Raw genomic sequence first — 25,488 nt, 5'->3', positions numbered from 1 at the left:
ACTTCGCAATTAATGCAGAGATTGAGGTATTGATGTGTATCATGAAAATTAAAAAAATTTGACCAATTAATAAAAGCACAAGCATTATGGAGTATTTCAGCACTTTTGATCTAAAATTCTGAGAGTATGTTTGTAAATTTATATTTTGAAGGCTGCAGGGAGGTGTAAAGAAAGTGATAGCCCACAGTTATGGTTATAGCAACAGTGTCAACAACCCTCACCTTAAGTCTTATCAAGAAGTGTCCTTCAGGCATTTAAATATGAAAAGAAATTATAGGAACTGAGATATATGTTCTTTCTAATCACTTCTGAAAATTATTTTTCTCAGAAATATTTGTTTCTCTTAAAATCAGTTTAAAATCCTTACAAGATTTTTTTTTTTCAAATATATTCACATTCTCTCTTTCTCACTGTTGACCCAAATTGTTTCTACCAGGAAAGAAGGCCATTTTCCCTCCACTTTCAAGCTAGATCTGTGCAGCCAGCCTTTTCTCAAACACTGGATATGAAGGATGACCCAAAATCTTTTGCACTTGCATGGACTATGGATAAGAAATGGCTGCAATACTCTAGTATGTATTTTAAAGTGCAGGAGAAGATGATACAAAGGAGAAGAGTCTGTAAAAAGTGGATAGTCCCATTCAAATAAGACCTTACATTCTGCTGACATACATTCCATTGCCTGCACAGAACTGTCCCCCAAGGTCCTCACTGCCACTCTGTCTTCGTTTAAGCCTTGAATGCCATTTTCCAAAGTGACATATAGGATTTTAATAAAGGACACCTATACTTCCTGGAGAATTTATTTTCTCAGGTCCTTTTTGAGAATTCTGATTTACACATCACTAGTACCAGTTTGCCAAAATACTGAACTTCTGACTTTATATGGGATCATTTTTCCTCTCCTCGCTTTTCTGAAGGATGGATGGAAACAGCGATGTTGTGCTATAAAAGATCATTTCAAATTACATACAAATATAAACGTAGCTCCTATGGTCTGTTGCTGGTCTGTCAGTTTTTGGCTTCATGGCTGAATCTCAGAGCTTTGACTATATCCCCAGACATTTAAGCCTGTTTATAAAACTGCAGAAAACTAGCTATATAAACCTAGATTATATATATAAAATGTATTGCTTTTTATACATAAAATGCTTACAAAAGAGTAACATCAAAGACAATTACATAAATGTTCACAGGCAATTTTCCTGATAAATTAGGAACCCTGGTTTTTTTTGTAAATCAAGAAAGTTTCAAAAGACAAAATACATTTTACATGTCTTTCACTTATAAATACAGCCAAATCAGATAAGGAATATTTTCCATTGCTAACCTGGGCCAAGAATGCTAACTAACAGCTCAGTTCATAAGGGTCTCACTGAAAATAGATGTTCTAAATATGTGGGTAGATCAGGCTATCTAAACATTTGTAAAAGCACAAGGAAAGTTTTCCGGAAAGACTGTCTTCCATTTATAATTGTAATCTTTTCATAGAGTATGACTTTCATTGGCTACTTCATTTAATCCCCGTTGGGTCTGCTTCCCTTCTTCCAGTGATGAGGATTAAGCAATAATTCCCAGTATCTTGAGACATACAGGCCAGGCCGATTAAAATCCAGCATACGTATTAAAATTCTGATTACTGCTCCCTCTTTTGATTGGAAGTGCTGAGCAGACTTACAGATTGTCCTAAATCTCTTAGCAAGGCTATTAGGACAGCAGACACAAACACAGAAAGACTGCATCCCTGTGTTCCGATTATCCCAATCGTCCATTTACTACATAGGGAGTATGGGAGAGCTTAGCGGTCAGATGCTGCCGTACAACATCGAGGTCGCTGCTGGGAAGCATACTGTCGGGGGCACAGCTTTTCCCCACGGGTTGCTCTCCATGGGTGGCCCCTGCGCTCCCCTAACACTGTGCAGGCATGCAGCCCCACCGAGATGAAAGGGCGGAGAGCTTTGGGTCCTAAATCAGTTCCAGCAGGTGGCAAAACAGATCTGATAGACGACATTGAGCATGTAAATAATAATCTTGTAATATAAACCTGTTCTGTGGGCATTTTTTTTGAAGCACGGCAGTGAGAGCAGCACTCGGAGGCTGAAGAGGAAACAAAAGCAGGGAGCTGCCAATCCACTGGCACATTGTTCTGCTCAGCCCCAGACTTGTGTTGTTTTCATTAAGAGCAGCATCTCACGTCTTTGCAAATCTTGACATCTTGTCGCTCACCAGAATGCCATTTTCTGAAAGCTGAACAGAAGCCGTAAGGAGAATTCAGTACAGAGATTTACCAACATACCCACTGCCAGGCTTGGTGTGAATAAAGGGTGTCAGCACTGAAATACAGTGAGACCCAAAAATCAAGGTTAGTATAGAGAGTTTTCAAAAACGTACAGGACTGCACTGAACTGGGCCGGGGGGATTCACAGACTCGGACAGTGAGCTGTTCAGGCACAGATGCCTCCTTGGTTAACGTCTGTAAGCCTTAGGTACAGTTGCCATCTGAGCGATGGATAATAAGAACAGATTTACAGAGGCGTCTTCTCACTTCCAACCTCACAGACACAAGCAAGGCAGCGTAACAGACTCGGGGCGTGCTTAACACTGCTTTACAACTCGCTTGCAGGCAGCAAGGTAATTTTGGACAACAACCAACTTCCCCAGGAGAGTCTAGCACTTCTTTCAAAGGCAGCGTTAAGGGTACGTTTGTGCATGTGTGCAAGCCCTATCGGAGAACTGCAGCTCTGGGTATGCTACTTTTCGTTTCTGTGCGTGTATGTCCATGCGCACATGTGCGCATGTGCCCTGAACAAGCAGCCCAGAGTAAGTATCAAAGGAGTATTTCCAGCTTTGGCTATGGGGAACCCAGCAGTCTTGTGGGTTGAAAATCTGAAGTCTAGCTTTACCTCTGAAACTCCTTGTACTGAGCCAAATCACAGAGCATCCAAGGGAATTACTGGTGCCTGTGACAGGACCCATTTCCTCTATCTTTAGACGGCCTCCACTGACTCGGCGGTGAGTCTAGGGGGACCAACCCAGGTAAAGATGGATTCTGTCTTCAGGGTTGCAAGCGACTCCTTCAGACCCCCTTCAGCCATGTAGTAAAATCAGAGTGCTTTCCTGATCATTTTTCTTCTGCTTCTCATGTATTACCTGGAAAATTTCAATTTCCTAGAAACGTTGTAAATTATTATGCCAAATAAGCTGATGACTTACCGCTTCTTACAGAATTCACGAAGGATCCCATCTGGGGTTGTTGCTTCATCTGAATTGAAATATTTCAGCCCTGTGTCCTTCTTTCCTCGAGGTGAAATGAGGTCTTCCAAAATTTTCTGCAGGTCTCTTAGGCTTTTCGACATGCTGTCTTTTTCTTACATAACTTGTAATAGCCCCACTTTCTGCCTTAGTTGCTATTCTGTAGCGTTAACCTCTAGCAAAGGATTTCCCTCTAGATCAGTTTACTCCCTATTTGATTCAAACTCATTCTTTTGGCATAACATATTGCTTTTACCTTTAGAAGCTTCCCTCCATTATTAACAACATTTGTTTCACAGTCACACCTTAACCATGCAGGGTGCAGCAGGGTTTACTTAAAAGTAAGGAAAGAAGTTTTTGTTCTGTATTGAACTATGCTGCACTGCTGCTGGGAGAAGTAATAACATTTAATAGAAGATGTGTTTTACTATCTGAGATGTATAGTAGTCTCACTGGAGATGCTATACCAAATAATACATATGCGTCTGTTAAATTCCAATACTCCACAACTGGTGCATGTTTTCTAATGTTAGAAGGCTTTAGAAAGACTTTCTTTTCAATTATTAATCAAATTCTTAAAGTGTAGTGTGTCCTTTGCACATTGTTCTGTGCTTTACTCTTCAATGCAGCCGTTAATTTTACTATCAAATTATAACTTTTGGTGTGGCAAATTTTCAACAAGTACCACAGTAAGAAACATTCATATGTTAATAATACACACACATTCACTAACTATTAACAAGCTAACAAATATCACATTCCCTTCTTGGGAGCTGCTGCTGTATCAGGAATATATCTGCAGTAAATCAGCTGATAGGAATCCTGCTAAATTACACTGACCATATTTTCTACATTCCCTTCACTTGCTGTGGGCAAGGAATCATTTGGTTCTTGGTCATCATCTCTGACAGTGGGGAGAGAGGTAAAGTACTTAAGTTCTGAAATTCTCAAGATTGTCATCTCTTTTCTTCTATACCTTCCAAACCGCTATTTTTCCCCCTTCTGTCTATTCTTTTATGCTTCCACCTAATCATATATAAAAATGAAGAGTATACCCCAGTAATTTTTTTAGTTTATTTTTTTTTCAGCTCCCATACTTTTAAGGCTAGAAGTACATAATTAGGGAAACCTCCATGACCGTTTCAGAATAACTTATCTCCATCTGCAGTTAGCTCCTAAATCAAGGCCTGATTCCTAAATAACACTACAGACTCTAAGTCCCTCGCCCAAGCCCTCATTTATGAACATCTGTTTACACTGGGTCTAACCCACTTCTTTCGTGCTTACCTTACAAATTGATTTTGGATGCCACACAATCTGTTCCTCAAGCCAAACTGCAGACTGTTGGTTTTGGCTTGGTATCATTGGCTGACACCGTTCTCCAGAGTGACTGAAGAGTGTTAAGTCAGCTCAGATCTCTGAGGATGGTATTGCCCTAGAGAACAGTACCGCATCCTCCCAAAGGATTTATTCTTAGAAAGGTACTGCAGGTTAAAGAAACATCTTCCAGCTTGCCTGTCTGATGAACAGTGCTGTTGATTGTGAAAACTGAAAGGACTTGACATATTTGTTTTGCATGGGATTGCTTAACGATTTTGCATTTCTCTCACCTTGAGCAATGGCAATAAATCAGCCTTATCTGGTTTTGATTATATTTGTGTTTTTCTTATCTGGAATTTTAAGTCATCATATGTTAACTGCTAACTATGATATTTTGACTGCAAAGAGGTAGGAAATTCTTCTCACCATAATTTTTAAAATTTATGGGAGCATGTTCAGTGCTTTAAGGTATTTAAAGAAATTACTTTTAAAATCCTTCAAATCCTGGAACTAGATTTTACAGGACATGGTTCAATGAAGAGTGCTTGTGGCAAATGGAAAGCAAAATGCTTCTCCCCTTCAATACATCAGGTACACCATCAAAAGTAAAAAACATGCCAAAAGTACTGCAAGAGTGATAAAACACCCAGGGAAAACTTAAACAAAATGTAAAAAAAAAAAAAAAAAATCACTGTGCTGCAAAATTGCAATACAAAGAACAATTAGGATGCAATTTCTTTTTAAGACATTGCAATCAAAATAACAGTAGTTTTAGCTAAAATATGCAAAAGAATTTCATAAGAAACTATCAACAAAATCAAACCTTACTCTCTTTTTGGTTTTGCTAAGCTAAGACATTTCACCAATTCTCACTGAGCTTTTTTTAAGCAATCTCTTGTGGATATGGTGGTATGCAGAGACAGAAGCAACACAGGGTGACTATTTTAAAAGATGAGGAGTATCTACATGTCACTGAGTTCAAAATCGCCATCACATTGAACTTACCTCAAAAACAACAGGTCAAAAGTGACTTGTTTTATGGCAACTAGAATACTGCTCAGCTACCTCCACTTACTGCATTGGTGCATTCACAGAGGGCTGAAACTCCTGTGTTCATGGGAACTTCATTATGCAAGAAGAGATAAGCAAGTGTATTTGTGATTAAAGTGATCTGCTAAGTGAGAGCCGCCATCTCCTAACTCATTCATGACCACAGGGTCATCCACTGATAGCCATGTTACTCTGACCCTTTGCTAAACTTTACAGACTTGCTCGCTAGGTTCCTGTTACTTCATATGCTATGACCACCTCCAGTCATTCTTCTAGCAATTCAGAGCCAAGACCTGGTATGCTGATTACAGCAATTGAATACAGTCCTGACTACTCAGCTACAGGTCTATTCATACACACCTGTGTGATGCATATAATGTGTAATTTGAGGTGATTCACTAGGCCCAGCTTCCTATCTTTATTATTCTTCTAATATGTAGGCAATTTGTAACCTATGCCTACAAAGACAAAAGAGTTCCTTGGTGGTGTTACATGCTTGTAATGCTTGATATTATCTTCTCCTCACCTGCCCTTTTGACATGAAAGCAGCTAACAACTACATCTTGTCCTGCAAGTCAGATCAATATCTTAGGCAAATCCAACGCCCTGCAGTAGGTAATAGTGAATTCCCTTTTATACAGCTGGCAGGGAGTAATGTGGTACAAGCGTGAAAGAACCACGAAGTGCTGAGATTCTGCTAATCCTGCGGGCAACCCTTGACTGCTGTGGGTAGCGCATGGTGTGTGGAGAACCGTTGGCGAGGAGAGGGCTGTGCAGAGATATCTGCTCCCTCTGAGAGCAAAATCACCGACCAGCTTGCCTAGTTCTGAGATGTGTCCAGTTTAAAGGAATCAGCCAGGCATTAATTAAAACAACTAGTTCCCTGAACACCTATCTCTAATGGTTGTGTGTCGCTATTTATTTATTTTTTCCATTCACTCTCATGTGAATTGTCTGACGCTGATGAAGCGCAAATTCTGAGTAAGGTTTTAAGACCTCTGGTTTTAAGACACCTGCAACACCCTCTCTCGCAGCAACGGTAGGAGTGCATTGCAGTCTTCCTCAGCAGAGGGCTCGTAACAGAGCCTCCCTCCCTCCCTGTTTGCAGGAAGTTTGCATTATCACTTGCATAATTTTTTGTGTGCAATCTCTTTCAAATCCCTCCGTTTGAAACTGGCCAGTGGGTAGACTACTGCCAACTGACTGACACGTTCCCCATAGTACAGGTCTTTCCTTACTACCTAAAAGAAATGCAAACAAGATATTGCTTGCTATACATTGTTTGCATATATTATGAGGCACTTCAGACTGAAGTAAGCATACATTACAGTCCTACGCTGTTTCTCTTCCAAAGGCTGTCTATAGTAGATTTATACATGAAAATATCTGATTACCATTAACATCTGTAATTAATCTTCCACTTTCAGTCTGACAATCAACAAATCTACAGAAGCCAAATAAAGAAGGAACAAAGAAACAACACATTTGAAATACCACATGAAAAATGGTGCCGTTTGAGCTGTCTGTTTAATTCTTTCTCCCAAATACCTACTCATTCATCTGCCCTACTCATTCATCACATTAATACAGGGGGTATGTATAAAGATATTTGGAATGCCTCCTCACTTACAAGTTTATACAGCAGACAACTTCACTTCTGCTTCTTTTTTTAACTCCCACCAAGTGGAAATGCTAAGCTTAATTAGCAGTAATTGGGAAGCCTTAATTCACCAAAGCCGTCAAAGGCCCAAACTCTCACTTGAGGGTTTTTTGAACCACCAGAGAACCCAAATGCTATTCCTGGAAATAAAAGGGCATGCTTTTCTATGAAGAAGGAAAAATTTCTTCTCTCACCAAGTCCATTACTAGTTCAGTCAAAGAAGTTCATTCCTTGTGCTGGCATACTTTGAACTTTCATTATCCAGAAAGCAATGAAAACCTTACAAAATCAGGTGCAACATTAATCCATGGTTACCCTTCTGAGGGACCGAGTACTTTTCAAACAAGTCACCTCTATATGGTAACTGGTATCTTCCTATTTTCCAGTCCAACAGCTCAAAGACACACTTACAAGGCTGGTATTAAATCTTCCAGTTCCTGTTGATTTTCAGTCAGTGGAATTTGATCTGATCTTGAGTGATGATTTAGATCAATAGAGATATTCTGCTCCCACATACAGGAACCCAGCTCCCCTCAAGCACTGTGCTGCTCTGTCCTGGAAGCACAATTTGGGAACAGGTAACTGCCTTTTTTGATATGTTTCCAAACACTGAGTACGTAGAACATTGCAAAATTAAGGTTTTCACCCCATAGAAGTGAAATTCTTTATTCTTTTACGAATCACACTCAGTTTATTACATTCCTCCTCTTCTCCCACTTTCCTCACCCTCCAAAAATAGTAAGCTTCTTACTTTTAAGAAAGCAGTGTGTGCTTGACTTCTTTGGCCATCTTGAAGTCCAGGTACACATCTTGTACTTGCATGTGGCCAAGAAGAAGCAGGGAAAGAAAATATTGTTTACATATTTAGAAGCTAGTTTGAAAGAAGATGTATAGGACCCCTACTCAAAACCAGTTTGATTTCCATTGTTCCTCAGAAGTTAGCTGTTTTATCCTAGATAAATGGAGTAGTAGTTGAGGACAATTTCTACATTGGTAACATCATGGCTGTAGTAATAGAAGCTATAATGGCAGCTGTATAAACGTAATGTGGAAACGCAGAAAAAGAAAAGTTCATGGTAAAAGACAAAGTCAAAATATCAAACAAAAAAAAAGATGGGAAATCTGGCTGAGATAGAGAAGTTTGAGGTTAATATTTAAAACGCTTCCTCAGGTACACTGAGCAGAAGTGTGTAATATCCGTCATGAAGGAGGAAGGTCATGGAGAGTAGTTGCATCTCCTTTCTGCTTCACAGCTCTAGCACACCACCATTTTTCCTCTGTGTTCTCTAAGTATTTATGTATCTATGACCTCTTCAGAAGACAACAGGGGATTTGAAAAAGGAGAGAAATTAGTAGCATGAATGGATACACGGCTTGTTGCTATCACCATTCACACAGCAAATTAAGGGAAACTTAGAAGAATTAGAATTTTAAGCAGTATTACCCTTCACTGGAAATACTATGCTTGTCTTCAGAGATTACAAGCAAACCAGGGGAATTGCCACTTGGACTGATACTCACTGGCAAATGCTGGTGTTCAAAGGGTTACATCACATTGTTTTATAACAAAAACAATTCTTTATAGAAATCAATAGCAATGATGAAATCTCATCCATGCAAGTGATGTGAATAGAACTTGAATAAATAAAACCAATGAAAATAACCACTAGGAATAACAACACAGTAAAATAATTTTTCCAGTGGGTGTTTACTTGGCTTACCCTTATTTGGAACTATTTCTAGTTAAGAGGCAATTCCAGATGTACATAAGAAAAGCCTTTTATTTCCATCCCTCCGCCAAATAAAAAGACAGCGTAAGTGCAGTTAAGTTAGACATTTAAGTTTTCCAAAATATGCATCAGTCCTCCCTAAAAGAAAAGCAATAAGGATTCTTTGGAACTTCCTGCGGTATTGTATAACAGCCCTGAGGCGCTCCTGCGTTCATCTCTTTGCAGCTGAATAAAAGAAGCGCAGCTAGTTACTGGGAGGGACCGCTGCGTTATTAGGCCATTCAGCTGTAATGAACAGGGTTAGGAGGTCAGCAGAAGACTGCCTAGGTCGAAATGCTGACAGGCATTTTTCTATCGCCTTTTCCTCAGTGGAATGCTGCTGCTGGAACTGATCACCTTGCAGTTCTGGTAGAGCTTTCTGCTTTTCAAAGTTAACAGTTTAGGGATTATTCCTGGAAAAGTTGCTGCTGAGCTCATATCCTTTTTTGAAAACAGACAAAGCAAAAGAAAAAGAAAATCCTTGAGACAAATTTAACTATCTTAATAGAGAATTACGTTTCTTCTTAAGAATTCTAAAAAGGTCTAAAAGCTATTCAAAACTCACACAACTTTTTGGAGAGCCCTCAAGGCATTATTGTTTCATCCCCATGCTATCCCACAATATATTTTCCTCATAGGATTCCTCACAGATCCCAGGAAGCTTCACAAGATGGTACTTACTCTGCTCATATACAGCAACAATGAAAAGCTGATACTGAACTGGCCACAAATGCCTGGAAGACAGCAAAGTAGGAACACGGTCATCCTCTGTACTCACAGAGACTGTTCACATCGAATGATAGAATCATAGAATCGTCTAGGTTGGAAAAGACCTTTAAGATCATCAAGTCCAACTGTTAACCTAACTCTTCCATCCCACCACTAAACCATGTCCCTAAGCACCTTGTCTACACATCTGTTAAATACCTCCAGGGATGGAGACTCTACCACTTCCATGGGCAGCCCATTCCAATGCTTGACAACCCTTTCTGTGAAGAAATTTTTTCTAACATCCAATCTAAACCTCCTGTGGCACAACTTGAGGCCATTTCCTCTTGTCCTATCACTTGTTACCTGGGAGAAGAGACCAACACCCACCTCACTACATCCTCCTTTCAGGCAGTTGTAGAGGATGATAAGGTCTGCCCTCAGCCTCCTCTTCTCCAGACTAAACACATATATCTCATGATCATAGAAGTGATCTTTCCAAGTCTCTGCTGACTGACTTCAGCTACTTATACTTCTGTTTGACAGGAAAGTTAAATGTCCATAAACAGACCAAGCGGACCTCCACGGGTGCCAGGCTGCACAGTGGTTACTGGACATGTGCAAGAAATTATCTTTCAGCAGAGACTCTGTGTTCTGCCTGGACAAGACAGCTTGGCCTCTCTAACCTGACAGTGACAACTTCCTGAGCTAAATTATGCACTTGATCATATTGCAGTTGCTTTTGTTGACTTTTCATTAAATATTTCATAAAAATATTGCAGCAGTAATTTTACTGAAATCACAAAAAAAAAAATAACAGAGTACCTCTTGTAGACCTTGCCTGCAGTACACTATTTGTACACATTGGATAAAAATGAAGTAAATTGAGTTTAAAATTCACAATGGCAATACTCTGTGAAACTTAACCCCAATCTAGTACTACAAACATGCAATAAATGTATCCAATGCATTCCAGTGCTATTAGGTAGGTTTTGTTATATTTCAAAATAGGTAAACAACTGTATTGCACCTGCCTACTTTTTCCATGAAAAAAAAAAAAGAGTGCCCACAAAAAAATAGAGATTTCAGAAAGCTTTTGGGTGCAGAAGCCTCAAAAGATGAGAATTCACTACCAAATAACACAGTGTTGTTTCATTATTCTAATAACAAGGTGATGTATCCCATTCACCTGGCCTTTTCAGTGGATGAAATTCAGACACTAATGGCAAGCAGAAATGGTAGCTGAAACTTTGGAAAAAGGCACTGGAAAAAAATCAGCAAAACAATCCAAGACATACCAAGAGCATGAATTATCTGAAGTAGTCACTTTCAGATGCATTTATAGCTGATGGAGAGAAACAGACCCTTCACAAGGTTATTCAACTTCTTTTAAAATAAACAATAAAAATATGCCTGTGAACATAACCTTAACAATCTCTCTATGTACTGTAAGGAACATCTAGGGCAACCTCTGCAGCAGAGGCCTCTGCTATGGACTTCTAAAGTTAGGGGACGTAAATACCATCTTAGGAGTTTTACTGGGTGTTTTACATCTGAGCCTGGTCTACATGCATTTAAAGGGAAGTCTCACAATGGAAAACAACAAGAAACCAGGAAAAAAACTCAAGGGGAATTAGATTGAACATTTACTGTTACGAATAGATTGCAGGATGACAGTTTTTGAGGTCAGAAGGGACCTCTAGAGACTGCCTAAGCAGGGGCAGCTACAGCAGTGCTCAGGGCCACGTGCAGTCAGGTTTCAAGTACGCCCAAGGATGGAGACTCCAGCACATCTCTGGGCAACCTGTTCCAGTTCAGACCATGGTCATTTACATCAGGGCATCAAAACAGGACAAGACAGGATACAGAACTGTGCCTGGCCCTGCAGAGAAAGGGGTTAGATATTATCCAAAAATATGGAGTATAGAAAAATGTCAGAAGTTGTCTGACATAGCCATTTTTTTACTGAGAATTTCTAGGGTTTGTCACGTAATTAGTGTCTGTTTTCTGTCACACGTGATAGTTGTGAACTCAGTATATCTTCATCATTCATATTTAAAATAGAAAAGGCCTATTCTGTTATTACTTAATGCACATGCAGCCTAATCAGCTCTAAATTTCTTGCCGGTTAACACATTTCATTACACACCCTAAGACTTAATTTTGTACACAGACCAAGGAAAGGCAGATTTGTATTTTTTAAGAGTGAAAACTTCTGCAGTGAAACCACCAGAAGATTAGGCTGTAGTCTTAGAGGACACCTTTCATGCAAAGAAAGAGCCTTGTTTCCTTCTCCTGTGGCTCATACAGACTTCCCAGAGCATTTATTTTGGGATGGGGTTGACTGGAGGATTCTTCACTGCTGATAAATGCCCCGCTCTGCCTTGGTCTTGGGGCACCACTCCAAACCGGAGAGTCTGCCAAGGAACAGAAGAGGCCATAAGGCACCCTGAGTCCAGGCAGATAATGGGGCAGATGCCTACAACCTAAGCAAATATTAAATAATGTTAAAAAGTGAAGCTCTTTGATGTTCTTTTTCTTCTTGTAATTTTACCCATACAATCTCCATCACCACCACTAGAAGGACTGAACCAGTTGAGGAACTGGACCTTAGTGAGCAGTTTTACACCGTAACCAAATGCACAGTCTCAAAACACACAAAATGCACAGATCAGAACTAAACTAAACTTTATAAATTCTCCTTCTGAAATGAAGAATTACCTATATCATATGCCCTTCAAAGAGTTTCCATTCAGAAGTCTTTAATTTTATTGCCCCTAACATTCTTTCCTTTCCTGGGTTTTATTTGTAAATGTGTTCTTAATTATAAGGAAAAAAACCATTGCCACACATAAGCTACGCAGCCTATTGAAATCACAGCTGCTCCAGCAGGAGGGAGACACTGGAGTTTCTAGCACAAGTATGAGAGGCAAGAATATGTATGTCCGCACTAAATTCCCCTTTTATACATTAGAACAGATTTACCAACTTTTTTTACTATGTCCTTTTTATTGCCAAACTGAACCAAAATATTAAAAGTTAAATAAAGAAGACAGACTGAAATAGCGTGGGGTCTGCATACCAGAGCAGTCATAAATTTTTCAACATGTGGCTTCAAATGTAATTGTAACTATTTTAAAATCATATTTTAAAAGATATTTCTATTTAATGGTTTTTTTCAAGTTTGCTCCATTTTTTAAATTTCTGCAGAGTATTGTGTTTAATTTCCTGACCCAATTATAATTTGCAACTAACGTATGAAACACCATGACTTAAGACATTATGAAAAATGAATTAGTCTTCCTCCCTGGTTTGTTTTTTTTTCTTCTAGTAGTAGTTGTTTCCTGACAAAATAAAGAAACCAAATAGTTTACATCCAGATACTGTATTAGGATCAGTTTATTCATAATTCCAGGAACACTATGATCTGTGCAGTCAAAGAGATTTTTGGATGGGAATCAGCCAAGGTTTTCTCCAGTTCTGCTTCTTGAAATGTTCTGTATCGGACAGACCCACTCTTCTAACAGCTGCTTCTGTGGGTCTTGCTCAGATCCAGTCAGTGCATCTTCTAGAATAATTATTGTTTGTTAACTAAACTGTATGTTCATAATCATCTGTGCTTTTGTTTTGATTCACATGTTGCAGCACTTTCTTTTACCTGACACGTTGCTTCACCTACCTTTGTTTGCCTGCTGTTCATCTCATCCTTCCAGTCTTTCCCCTTCTCCCCTCCTCCTCCCCTGAGCATCAATGAATTGTAACCCAAAGATGCCATTCCACAGCCATCCTCTCTTTTTAATTCCTCTTTGCTGTCTCCATAAATCCTTTAAGTCTCAGACCCAGCTTTACTCAAGCAGCTCTGCAGTAACGTAACATCTAGGTCTTCAGGCATCAACCACATGCAACTCTGCCATATCCTGTACAAATGCAAAACAAAAAGACCGCAAGTCCTAGAGAACTTACAGTACAGCATTACCCTACTTTAGGACAAAGATCATCACAGACACATGGGGGAGTAAAAGAACCAGTAAGGCAGTCTGGTGATGACAGGCAATGAGCTCAGCTCAACCTTAAGACAGATCTTTGCAACCATTTTTTGCTGTCTATCGTTCTCCTGTTGCTTTCTCTTCTCTGCTCTTGCAATGGATATCCTTTCTGCCAAGATCCCAGCCTATCAGTTGCATCTGAAAGATCAAACTCTCTCTTTGCACATAGAACTCCCTTCAGTTAAACATAATTTCATGCCAGTCCACAGTTCTTCCTATGTAGATAAAAATGCAAAATAGTAGCCTCAGATTATAGACTGTTTCAGACAGGGATCACATTTGTGTGATTCTATGAAGCGCAGAAAATACTTTGGACAGCTAAAAAAAAATTCTGCAGTCAATAACAGATTTCATATTGGAGACAGTGTTTAAGGACTGCAAGCCAGTGGCATGATGGTGAGGAGAGTGAGAAGGAAAAAAATCTTTTTCATTTTTAAGAGCAATAACAACCTCCAAGTCAATCATTTCCTGGCAGTTAATGACCAGACAGATTAAGATCTCCTCCAGATGGCCATTAACTGACAGGAAATAGCCAACTGATTGGCCATTAGTGCTTCAAACACCATTAAGATACTGCTTTTCATTAGTCACATTCACATGATGTTACCATGCACTGAGGATATGAAGGCAGCAGAAAACCTTAGTTTGAAAAGACAGCAGAACAGAACAAAACCAGCACTGAAATAGATGCATAGTTTTACTTATGCAGGGCTGAATCGCTGCTAGAACCCTAAGAATGTGATGCTCTTGGAAATCGCTGTCAGCAATGTAAGCCTCCGAACGCTAATCCACTTATGTGCCTTCTCTTATGTCCTAAAGGGACCACCCCAAGGGGTGAAAGGTTAGTCTCCATGCCAAATCAACTGATGGTTTCCCTGCTAAAATGTCCAAAAAAGTATGTGACTGTTGAGATTAGGTTACTTGACCAGTATTAACAGAACTCAGAAAAAAAATTCCAAAGCATAGAAAGCACAACCATTTAGTTTTAGGGTACATACACACTCAGCTATGTTAGCATATTCAAAGAGAGGCTAAAATTTCTTCCAAGAAATCTCTAAACACTATAGTTTACTATAGTTTATATATAGTTTACTATACTATAGTTTATATATCATTTACTATGGTTTATATTTAGTTTACTATCAACTATAGTTTTTTTAATCTTGTGATGTATATAGATATAACTATTCCTAGCTGCTGATAAAAAAAAAAATCATATAGTAAGACTAGCTGGCAAACCCATAATTAATTTGAGCCTTATTTATCATAAAATCTCCAAAGTTAAAGCTATATTATCAATCTGCCTTTGAAAATATTTTTCTCATTCTTTTTATGTATGTGAACAAACATATGAATGTCTATGAACTGAAAAGGGAACAATTTGTGAAGTTATAAGTAAAATAACTGGAAAAATAACCTGTTAATGTTGCCAATGCAAGATAACTAGGGTAGCAGAATTAATGAGAACTGTCTTCAAAAGAACTGTGAGTGCACCCAGAGCTGTATTATTTTTACTGGTTTTAATGACAGATACAAATACTCCTGCTTAGTCGCCAGCCCATCCTTTTCCAAAAGAGATAAGAAGGACAGTCTCACCGTATCTTTGTCAACTTTAGATAGCATTTTTGCAACATATTTTACACAAAGGTCATATTAAACTTTACCTTAGGAAGATAAAGCTAATGAAGAACTCACAAGCTTTTCTGCAAAATTTGCAAAATTAAACATCACTGATTGCTCACTTGGTGCTGGCGCTTCAAGGCTTTCCCACTGCAACCTATAGGGCTGACATTGCAGCCAAGCTTGCCCATTTTGAGATATCTGCTACATAATATTGTGAGAGCTAAAAATTATTATAACACTCAGGTACGCTGTAAAGGAGCTGCCAGCAAGGTCTTCTTACCAAGATCCCGCACACAGTGTATTGCATTTTTCCTGAGCTTTGTGTCCTGAATATGCTAAAACTTCTTTCCATCAGATGCTGCAAACATGTTAAAAGTTTGGGGAGGGCTTCTCTGACTGGATCAAATCTGTCTTCGTGAAAAAGAGAAGAGGATATTTTTATTCCTTTCTTCCTTTTTTTCTGCATTATTGTACTACAGTAGAATATATTCGTAATATGTTTGCTGAGGTCTTCATAGGGGGGAGACGCAATTCAAAATAAGCCAATGCATTTAAAAAAAATAATTAAAGGCAGCGAAATGAGTATCCCAAAAAATGCCAAAGATTCTCAGGTGCTTTCTAAAACACAGAAAAGCAGAGAAAGAAATCCCCTCCAAAGGAATCATTCTAAAAGTGTCTGAAATCAGATGGTTTGTCAAGGAGGAGTGAAGGGATCTTTAGGATTGTGAACATGTGTAAATTAGTAATTCTGGATACAACTATTGTGAACTCTTAAACTAATCCATGAATTAATGAGGAAGACTATTGAAAGTGCCCATGAACAACCGGGGCTGGCAAGCAGGCTGGGTAGTCACTAAGTGTAATCTTAATATAACTTCTGCCAAGCTGCCTATCTTCAGAGATATCCTGGAAAAAAACGTAATGCAGTCACAGTGTGCTATCCATGAACTCTGCATTGCTGTGTTAATATCAAAATAACTTCAAGCAACAAGCTCAGAATGGGCTTCTGAATGCCATATAGATCAATGACTTATCATGCCCAGGTGCACTATACAATTATTCATCTAGTTACTTGTTCTAGTGATTTTTATCCTTTTCTTCTTCACTTGCCCTGCTAGGCCTATTCAGGTGAGGAATCAGCAGATTTTCTCACCACTGGATTACCTCATCCCTTTTTTAACAAAGAGTCCCTGCCCATTATAGGGTACAGATGTCTTACAGAGTTTAATGCCAAAGAAGTAGAAAATGCTTCTCTGTGCACAAGCAAAAGCAATGCCAGAAACTTTATATTTATAGTGAGGAATCATGACTTAGGTTCCAACTTTGTACAAGTTAGACATAACACAACCAAGTTGTATCTGAATGTCACCTGCCTGAGGCAGGTGGTATACACACAATAGTCTCTTCATCCGTTGATGGCAAAATATCTACTGACTTCAGGAGGGCCAGAATTTCACACCAAAATTTTTCAGGTAAAGTAATTTGCATCATTATGAATGCTAATACAGGACAAACCTAACAATGATATTTTCCCAGTAGATTTTATTGACAATAATGTAAAATACTGATTTGTGTATACTCTCTCTGTGTGACTGAGTATCCCTTCAAGGAAGCTTACGTGAGGATATTTTATAAAATAGCAAGCTGCAATAAAAGGTTGGTTCTGAAGAGAGCACTGTGGACAGCAGATTGGGAGATCAGGCTCTGTATCCAGCCCTTCTGCCCTTTATCTGGCTGGATAGACACCTCCTTATCTATTAGCGGACCCCATAATTGTTGTAGTGTCCCTCATTTTCCCCCTTTTTTATGATGTTTTCCAAGCATTTTCCCCATTACTGGCTGAAGATACATGAAAGACAAACAAATGGTAAAAAAAAAAAGAAAAAAAGAGGTGGTTTCCTCCCTTTTTTATTAGGGAGGAAAAAAAAAAAAAAACCAGAAAAAAATCCTCTACCACATGGACCCACTACATTCTTGCCAGAGGGCAGTAAATGTCAACACTGTGGTATATTTCCTGCTTTGAAAATGAACCAGTTTAATTCAGAACTATTAAACTTCACAGCAGCGGTAACCCCTTCCTGTGTGTTGTCTTTCTGTTGGGCCAGTCTCTTAAATCATTCAGTGCTGCTGCCTGCTAGAGACTGGATCCTCGGCAAATTAAACTACCCCTGAAGTCAGATTTCTGCAATAAGGCTATGCTTTGATTGGAGCCTTCCTTCTTTCCCTTTTTTCTCATAAAAATGCATATCCTGCCCAAATGTTTGTTTGCTCTCATTTATTCCTTCCTTAGTACTAATAGCAAGAACACTGAACAAACAAACTACTGAGCCTGGGTATAAATACCCACCCTTCAATGGCCATTTGTCAAAGGTGATCAAGGCCATCCCACAATTCACGGTTTACTTGTAGGCTGGGCAGCTGCTGTTTTTCTTGTGTTGGTTCAAAGGCACCCACTGAGAACAAGCATCTGGCCTTGGAGAGGGAGCAGGGATGTGAAATCTGAACGGTATGAGCAGATCCAGGTCTGAGTGTATTTTTTAATCTAACTACAAGTTCTTCTGTCCCAGCAAGGATAGTAAAATCCTTACTGGGAATGTAGCTACATACGTAACCACAGTTGCCTACCACTAAAGGCTTTGTTCAACACCACCTTAATTTAGATGTGGTAGTGCAGACTCCTGCCCTTATCTGTACCCCACTCATCAACATCCAGGGGATTGTGGAGCAAGGTCATCTATAAAAGAGCTTGGTGCAAATAGCGGTCTTATTCTCCATTTTATAATAAAATGCAATAGATGAAGTTGGATGGACCATGACCACTGAGAGGTAGACAGCCAAAGTGTTTTTCCTCAAAGTCAAAACAAACGATCTAGTAGACGGTACGGGAGACAGCCACTAAGTGTTCAACATGATGTAGCTGCACCCAGGCACTATCACCTGACGAAAGACTGAGACATAATGCACCTTATTGCTACATTGACAAAAAGGCAAAGGTACAAGGCAAATGTAATGCAAACAAATTTGTCTTACCTTTGCAGCCTTGTCCACCACTATTTCCTAACTAGTTTTCCCCTAAAGGATGTCTTACGTAGAGCTCATGCTTTCTTTAGTATTTAGGGATTTAGATTTTCACCGGCTCTGTCAGTGATGCTGGTGTTTGAGAGGGTTTTTTGGGGGGTAAACAGAAGTCTCAGTCACAGCAGGGAAGGTACCAACATCACCCAGCCACTGTCACAACTGGAAACTTGCTGCCAGCTTGAGCAAAAAGGTCAAGAGGACCGAGTTGTTCCCACACCCTGTGTGCCTTTCCCATAGATAAGGGGAAACATCACAGCTGCAGAACAATGACCCACACCCTGTGTGCCTTTCCCATAGATAAGGGAAAGGCAGCATCACAGCTGCAGAACAATGGGAGGCTTGTGCTTAACCACTGCACACAAGAGAACCCATGAAAATCTGGAAGGCGTCTAACTACAATGTTTGTAGTAGATATAGAAATGTTATTTCAATATGCATTCATCTTCTCTTTCTCCCAGAAAGGTTATTCTTAATAAAGATAATAAAACCACAGAGCTGTATATCTCTGCAGAACAGATGAACAGACATAAAAATGAAGGAGCTACATATGATTGCCTTACGCCACGCAGCAAGGGTGCCCAGAATAAGCTTATGTCAGAGGTAATGCGATGTTCAATTTTAGGGAGTTATTAACTGGTGATGATTAGTTAATAAACACTAATTCAGTCCTTGCACTGAGACGACAGTCTAAATTGCAATGGCCTTATCAACTACAGAAAAAGCAAAAGGCCATGTGCACTTTTATAAACTGATTCAAAGCAACAATTATCTTCTGGCAAAGAAAGTCTCCCATGGCACTTGTACTCAAAAAACAGGCTTCATTCTGTTGGTAACAAATAGTTGACTCTTATCTTGATTTGCTGAATTGTTTATAAGCTCCAGTCTCTGTGGCCTCCAAAATACTGGCACAGCAGTCAGAAAGCAGTAAGATTTTGTTTTGGATGGACAAAACAGCATCAGAAGTTTGGCTTTAAAAGAAAAATCAAGTAGTCTACACCCTCATGTTAAGTCTACAGGACCTGGCAACACTGTCTGCAGAAGGGAAGGAGCTGGAGAAAGCAACGTTCTTCTCCTTGGTGACAAGGCTTCCTTTAAACTCATTTTTAGTGGCATCTAACCAGCCCATGAAGAACAGGAGTTCCCAAGTTTCACCTGTTTACGTGCCACCCTCATGAGAAATATTTTTAGTTATGTTCATAGTGGTGGCAAGAGCAGCTCCAGTTCCGTGTCTGGGTCCTGTGAAAATGTGTGGGGAAGCAGGTTTCTATCCCTATCTCACACTCGTGTGCCAAGGAGGAGGTGGCAGCGGCCGCATCTGTCCCTGCAGACCATGAGCCATCCGCTAGCTCAAGGAGCGGCATTTGGCTGTTGTGCACCTCTCACGTAAAATGTGCCGGCATGAATTAGTCTGGGGAGCACTGTGAAGTAACATCCGTAATACCCCAGGCAGCTTACCTAAAGTGGAAAGTGACCAGTGGAAAGGTATGTCTTGGGTGATAAGAAATGAGAGTCTTCCTGTTCTCGCTGTTCTGGAGTAGCACGGGGTAAAACAGGCAACTTGAGCTCCTCCTCTCTAATAACATCAGGAAGCAGCTTCATCTGATCAAAAGCAGCTGTATAAAATGCAGACATCTGCATCTAAGCTACTTCCTGAGGTCAACAGGCCTGGTTCAGCTTCAGCTAAAGTGGAAATTAAAAATAGAATCCTTACCTTCTCCAGTGAGACCTTTAAAATCAGGTGAAATCATTCCACGCTCTGCATTTCCAAAAACCTCGTCATACGGCATCAATCCCAGAGTTCTCCTATTCAACATCCATCTGTGATTTTTGAAATTTTGGTTACATTGTTTTCTTCCCCTTTCTGGAAAAACATACTTGTTCCATCTGGCAAGGGGAACCATAAATCTCCCCCGACTCTACTTGCTATTTTGGCACATTTGCAGTAGTTCACACTGACAGAGCGTATTTAGACAAATGGCAGAAGGAAAACACTTCTGCATGCATATAAGTGGAAGCCTCGGCTATGAACAGTGTTTCTACTGTATTACTCTCTGAGTTCCTGACTTTGCACATCTTGAACTCAGCTGCACCTCCTGTCTTTCAGCACTGCGTTCATTGTTTCTTCGTGACTGCCTTCTGTCAGAAATACAAGATTAGTGGATGAAAAGAATGCGGCAAATACCACCCTTGAATTATAGCAATCTGCCTTACCAAATCTCCCCTGCAAAATTAATGTGAGCCAGCTAGCATGAAAACCATCATGTGGACTGAAAAAATCCATGAACATGAGCAAAGCATAATGATAAATAGCTAAGCACAGAGGTCAGGGGAGACAGCTAATGGAAGATTTAGGGATCAGTGTAAATCTGGTTTTATTTAAAGTATGTATTTAGGATCAGGAAAAGTAAGGGGATACCACATAAATGTAATTTTTAGATGTTACTAAACCGGGAGGAATGTCAACCACCAGTCAGAAGGGAGAAATCATGCAAAGTCTTTGATCAAAAGCAGAGGGTGAGAGCTTGGTAAAACCATGTCTGGGAGAAATACACATCTGTGGGAAAGGAAGTAATCTGAAACACTGATGCATACAATAAGAAGAAGGAGACACAGTAACAGTGGTGCTGGATGGCACAAGCAGGTAATAGGAACAGCAAAGCAGAAAGGCTTTCATATTGCAGCGTGGTACCCAAGATGCCATGTGGAGTTTCATGTGCAGAGAGGTCCCCTAATGCAAACCACTGCTGCACTTACTGGGACACTGCTGGGGCACCGAGTGGCTGGGAGAGGGAGGCAAGCCAAAGAGACTGTGATCTCTCCAGGTTCCTTTCCCTCCAGATCCATCAGCACCAACAGCATCATGCATATCCCCTCTGGCAGCAACCATGAAGCATACGGCTTCCACTGCCACAGACTGTCCTCACTTCTGTCCCTGAGATTTCTAGTGCTGCAAATCAGAGAGTTGAAGGGGGAAAAAGTCTCTGAAAAAGAAGATTTAGAGAGAGAAAGTGGACTGCACTTGGAGAAAGAGCATGGTGCTACAACTGTTAAGGCTTTGTATATGTAACACAGGAAGAAATACCAGTATCTGCTAGCAGGAGATACACCGTTTCGGTGTTGTTAAGTCTCATGGCATTTACTGCTTTTTAAGGCTCCAGGTCCTGAAATAGTTATGCAGAAATCTGGTGGTGTGGGTTTTTTAAAGTAAGTTTCTTTCCATCACTTTTGGGGGAATGTTTGCAAATGTATGCAAAACCGTAACATTTATTAACTTTTCTTTATCAAATCTGCCTGAAGACCTGGTTCCAAATTTCACTTGGTAATATTGTTATATAAGTTCTTAAAACAGCTATAGGTACTGGGACTAACGGAATGGGATCACAAAGGAACAGAAATTGTAAGAGTATTTGGAAGGTGAGGGTGTCTGCTCCATTAAGGTTATCCAGTCAAGGACCTTGTCAGTGCCAAGGGGGGTAACACATAGAGGGGAAAGCAACAAACAAGAACACACGGAGACAGAAACCTGGTAGACAAGGAATTACAGGGGCAATGCCAAAGACCAAAGTCTCCAGTCACTAATTGATGGGCCATTAAGAAATTACAGTCCTAGCTTTGGAAAAGGCCAACTTGGGCTTCCTAACTGATCAAAGACTGAAGCAAGAGGAACATAAGGATTGGGTATTTTCCAAGGGGCTCAGTGACACTATGCCAAACTTAAGGAATGTTTAGGGAGGGTGACTGAGGAGGAACAGAGAGGGATATGAAAGGGGCCAGCTGCATGTAAAACATCGCTGCTCAGTACGTTTGTGTGACTGAGCCCTGCACCTCATCACCACAGTCTGTCCTATCTGCTTATTACATCCTCTCTTAGCTGTCTCTCTGTGCAATCCCACCTTCTGTCCTGTGCCAGTGCTGTAAGGATGAGGTGCCCACAACCAGCGTGGCAGGCGTGAGTCAATGTGGGGCGAGCTCCTGGATTCAGCCCAGGTGAGGGTCTCAGCTGCGAGCCACCCAGGTGGCAACGGTGCGTGTCCCGAACATTGGCTGCTGGAATAGACCAGAGTGAGTGAGGGGCTCAGCACCAGTTGCCCCTGTTTGGAAAACAGGAAAGCAGCAGATGTATCTGTTGGCCTGGGACAGAGACACCCAGGTCTCTGAGCGGGGCTTCAGTGGCTGGGCAAGAGGTTCCCCCCAGTCTCAAACATGCCGGAGGTGTGACTGCTTTTAATATCCCTCAGCACATGCTTGTCAGCATCATGAATCAAAATACTTCTGCATCTCTGACCTCCTGTTATAGGACACTGATTGTGTAGACACTGACAGGTCTTGCATGGCCTTTCTAGACTTGCTTTTGTGAGAGCTACAAGTCAAGAGCCGTAACGGTTCATGACTGAAATGTAAGGCCAGAAGACACTCCTAAAGCATTACGTAGCTCATCTCCATTCTAGGATTTTAACTGCAACATGGCTGCACCTTAAGGGAAGCCTGGGACACTTTGTTGTGTCTGGCATCCAGGTTCTCTGCCCTGTTCAACCAGAGCACCTACGCCAGCAGCTGAGAGGATAGATGGCAGTGAAAGCAAGAAAAGACAACACAGGAGCAGTGATGAGCTGCTGCAGATTATTTCAACGACTTGCAAAAAGACAGAAATTTAGGAACCAGCAACAGTGAGGTCTCCACAGTAGGGGCAGGAGGGGATTTCCTTGCAGTGACAGGGCTGGATTCAGGAGCCTGGCCAGGTAAACATAATTCAATACTTTGAGGAATAGACAGAGGGATGAGTAGAAAAGAACAGACAGGCAATAACTTTTGGTTTATATTTTTAATAAGCCAGGACTGATAAAGTCTAGTCTTAATTTGAAAAATGGGCCATGTATGATGCTCTTAACTACCCCATGGACACAGAGGAGGTGGAGGCAGAGACAGGTTGAGAGAGTCCACAGAGGCAGAGCCTGCTTCAGCTTCATGAACTTTGAGGCTGTATTTCACAGGATTTTCAAATCCATAAAACCGCACAGGACCATTTGAAGAGTAAGCTTGCACCTGAGGCTTCTGTCAGAAATCTTCAGTCTTAGAGATCAAGTCAATCATTAAAGCCTTTTACACTCCACATTAAATTGTTCTCATCACTATTTTCATTAGTGAGAAACTGCTTCATGTAGCAATTGGGGATCTATGAATCACTGAATGCCTACAATCAATTATTTCTCAGGGATTTGTTAGAAGTGGAGAGAGAAGAAATGAGAGGCCAAAGCAATTCAGGCAGACATCTGGGTTTTGCACTGCTCTAAGCTTTGCATATGAGATGAGCTCTGCTTTTTGGTTTACTTTACTGTGAACAGTGGTCTGGCAGAGAACAATATGCTAACAGGAGCATCACATGCTAGGCATTACATGCTTGTATGTAAATGGCCATAAAAGAAAAAGGGCTCAAATCTTCTGCCTTGAACTGTTTGGGGGATCATTTTGAATAAATGTATGTAAAAATTATACAATACACAGAGACATAGGGTAAAGGAATTATTAAATCAATCAGCCTAGAGTCTATCCAACTGGCCAACATCTTTTTTTCAAGTAGCAACAAGCATTAGGTACTTCAGAGGAAAAGTAAGAAATCCCACATCAGACAGATTAAGTGTCTTTCTGTTTTCTAACAGAGACTGTCTCAAAGCCAGAAGGATGTGGTTTAATAGCATTCTGATTTTTTAATTTTTTTTTTTTTAGACAAATAACCACCACAATCCTGAATGTTCTTATTAACCCTGTGATTCTGTCAAATGGTTTATGAATCTTGTTATAGTCTCAGCATTAACAACCTCCTATGGCATGAGTTCCAAAGCCTAAATACATTTTTTGGTCAAAAAAGCATTAGTATTCATCAGTCTTCAATTTGAAATGTTCACATCTGAATGTCCCATTCTTGTCTCTTAACATCAGAAAAGCAAATGTTCTTGGACCTACTTAATTTTCATAAAGTATTTTGAAAAACAAAACAGTTCTCACTATTATCTCACTTCTTATAGTTCTGTATATGGTTTGTTAATCCTCTCTATATAAAAAATTCCCATAATACATTTAAACTTTCACTAACACCCTTCTGTTGAAATGGAATGAGACAGTTGGTGTGACATCTGGCAGCTACCAGTGGTACTAAACAACAACCAAAAGCTCTATCTGCACAATTCCCTTTACAAAAAATAATGTGACAATATAGTTAGAAATCATAACAAATTAAGTGGTAATTTAAACACAGTGGGTTTTTGTGTCCCAAGCTGCTGCCCTAAACATAGATCATACAGACACATGCCCAGAAATTGGGGTTTGTCTGTTGTCAGAAGAGAGGTTTTGGCAAGGAAATACCCACCTATCTGTCCAGCATTCTGGATGTAGCAATAAAGCCCAATCCTGTAATTTGTCCTTTTAGCTACCATTTGTCTATTCCCACAGCTAATGAGCTGATCGTCACATATTCACTACATCCTTGCTAGAAGACAGTCAGCTACCTAGACTTTTGAGTCTGGCTAGTTGGTTTTGCTCCTTTAAAGAGAGGAGGTCATAAAAACCTGGTCATATTTTTGAAAACTGTAATTGAAGCCCAGTGCTTATGAGCATTAATACTACCAACCCACTGATTCACAACCTTTTCTCATCGTGAACCCTGCTTTAGCATTTCAAGCACTTTTATAGATTACACCAGTTTAATAAAAGGGTCACAGAGTTGACCTGCTTTGCTTAGCACCATCTCCTTGTGCCATGTGAAATGTTTTTTCAGAAAGGCTGCAATCAAGTGTGTGTTTTTAAGCATGAAGCCAGCAATGGCAAAACTTCCCTTGCAGAAAAAGTATAGGCACAGATTGGCAGTACTTCTTGGGGGACTGTCCATTCCTAAAATCGTGGTCCTTTCTGAATGTTCTAGTGTCTCTGTGGTTGAGTCTTCTGTGGTTAAAGGTTAAATTATCTACCAGTAACACAGACAACATCA

The sequence above is a fragment of the Egretta garzetta genome, unplaced genomic scaffold (assembly GCF_000687185.1).
Source record: "Egretta garzetta isolate BGI_Z169 unplaced genomic scaffold, ASM68718v1 scaffold445, whole genome shotgun sequence".
Classification (NCBI taxonomy): domain Eukaryota; kingdom Metazoa; phylum Chordata; class Aves; order Pelecaniformes; family Ardeidae; genus Egretta; species Egretta garzetta.
The sequence above is the reverse complement of the archived record's forward strand: the minus strand, read 5'-3'. Positions refer to the sequence as shown.